Source organism: Musa acuminata, unplaced genomic scaffold (assembly GCF_036884655.1).
Source record: "Musa acuminata AAA Group cultivar baxijiao unplaced genomic scaffold, Cavendish_Baxijiao_AAA HiC_scaffold_1126, whole genome shotgun sequence".
NCBI lineage: Eukaryota > Viridiplantae > Streptophyta > Magnoliopsida > Zingiberales > Musaceae > Musa > Musa acuminata.
This window is the reverse complement of record NW_027021339.1, coordinates 995,633-998,132: the sequence shown is the minus strand read 5'-3', so window position 1 is coordinate 998,132 and position 2,500 is coordinate 995,633.

Genomic DNA, 2,500 nt, shown 5'->3' with positions numbered 1-2,500 from the left:
TGGCTGCGCGAGCGAGCAGCGAGCGGCGGACAGCGAGCGAAGCGAGAGGCAGCACCGTCCCTGCTATACGAAAGCCCCATCCAGCCCTGTGCCACCCGGGGGGTTCCAGGGTGCTGAGATGGCTGACGTTTTGCTCCGCTCACGACGGTCGCCGCGGCACGCAAGAACAGGCCAAAAACTGGCCAAAACAGCCCAAAAACGGGCCAAAACTGGCCATTTTTTGCTGCGCGAGCGAGCGGAGAGCGGCGAACAGCGAGCGAAGCGCGAGGCAGCACCGTCCCTGCTATACGAAAGCCCCATCCAGCCCTGTGCCACCCGGGGGGTTCCAGGGTGCTGAGATGGCTGACATTTTGCTCCGCTCACGACGGTCACCGCGCCACACAAGAACAGCCCAAAAACAGGCCAAAACAGCCCAAAAACGGGCCAAAACTGGCCATTTTTGGCTGCGCGAGCGAGCGGCGAGCGGCGAACAGCGAGCGAAGCGAGAGGCAGCACCGTCCCTGCTATACGAAAGCCCCATCCAGCCCTGTGCCACCCGGGGGGTTCCAGGGTGCTGAGATGGCTGACGTTTTGCTCCGCTCACGACGGTCACCGCACCACGCAAGAACAGGCCAAAAACTGGCCAAAACAGCCCAAAAACGGGCCAAAACTGGCCATTTTTGGCTGCGCGAGCGAGCGGCGAGCGGCGAACAGCGAGCGAAGCGAGAGGCAGCACCGTCCCTGCTATACGAAAGCCCCATCCAGCCCTGTGCCACCCGGGGGGTTCCAGGGTGCTGAGATGGCTGACGTTTTGCTCCGCTCTCGACGGTCACCGCGCAATGCAAGAACAGGCCAAAAACTGGCCAAAACGGCCCAAAAACGGGCCAAAACTGGCCATTTTTGGCTGCGCGAGCGGCGAGCGGCGGACAGCGAGCGAAGCGAGAGGCAGCACCGTCCCTGCTATACGAAAGCCCCATCCAGCCCTGTGCCACCCGGGGGGTTCCAGGGTGCTGAGATGGCTGACGTTTTGCTCCGCTCTCGACGGTCACCGCGCAATGCAAGAACAGGCCAAAAACTGGCCAAAACGGCCCAAAAACGGGCCAAAACTGGCCATTTTTGGCTGCGCGAGCGAGCGGCGAGCGGCGGACAGCGAGCGAAGCGAGAGGCAGCACCGTCCCTGCTATACGAAAGCCCCATCCAGCCCTGTGCCACCCGGAGGGTTCCAGGGTGCTGAGATGGCTGACGTTTTGCTCCGCTCTCGACGGTCACCGCGCAATGCAAGAACAGGCCAAAAACTGGCCAAAACGGCCCAAAAACGGGCCAAAACTGGCCATTTTTGGCTGCACGAGCGAGCGGCGAGCGGCGGACAGCGAGCGAAGCGAGAGGCAGCACCGTCCCTGCTATACGAAAGCCCCATCCAGCCCTGTGCCACCCGGGGGGTTCCAGGGTGCTGAGATGGCTGACGTTTTGCTCCGCTCTCGACGGTCACCGCGCAATGCAAGAACAGGCCAAAAACTGGCCAAAACGGCCCAAAAACGGGCCAAAACTGGCCATTTTTGGCTGCACGAGCGAGCGGCGAGCGGCGGACAGCGAGCGAAGCGAGAGGCAGCACCGTCCCTGCTATACGAAAGCCCCATCCAGCCCTGTGCCACCCGGGGGGTTCCAGGGTGCTGAGATGGCTGACGTTTTGCTCCGCTCTCGACGGTCACCGCGCAATGCAAGAACAGGCCAAAAACTGGCCAAAACGGCCCAAAAACGGGCCAAAACTGGCCATTTTTGGCTGCACGAGCGAGCGGCGAGCGGCGGACAGCGAGCGAAGCGAGAGGCAGCACCGTCCCTGCTATACGAAAGCCCCATCCAGCCCTGTGCCACCCGGGGGGTTCCAGGGTGCTGAGATGGCTGACGTTTTGCTCCGCTCTCGACGGTCACCGCGCAATGCAAGAACAGGCCAAAAACTGGCCAAAACGGCCCAAAAACGGGCCAAAACTGGCCATTTTTGGCTGCGCGAGCGAGCGGCGAGCGGCGGACAGCGAGCGAAGCGAGAGGCAGCACCGTCCCTGCTATACGAAAGCCCCATCCAGCCCTGTGCCACCCGGGGGGTTCCAGGGTGCTGAGATGGCTGACGTTTTGCTCCGCTCTCGACGGTCACCGCGCAATGCAAGAACAGGCCAAAAACTGGCCAAAACGGCCCAAAAACGGGCCAAAACTGGCCATTTTTGGCTGCACGAGCGAGCGGCGAGCGGCGGACAGCGAGCGAAGCGAGAGGCAGCACCGTCCCTGCTATACGAAAGCCCCATCCAGCCCTGTGCCACCCGGGGGGTTCCAGGGTGCTGAGATGGCTGACGTTTTGCTCCGCTCTCGACGGTCACCGCGCAATGCAAGAACAGGCCAAAAACTGGCCAAAACGGCCCAAAAACGGGCCAAAACTGGCCATTTTTGGCTGCACGAGCGAGCGGCGAGCGGCGGACAGCGAGCGAAGCGAGAGGCAGCACCGTCCCTGCTATACGAAAGCCCCATCCAG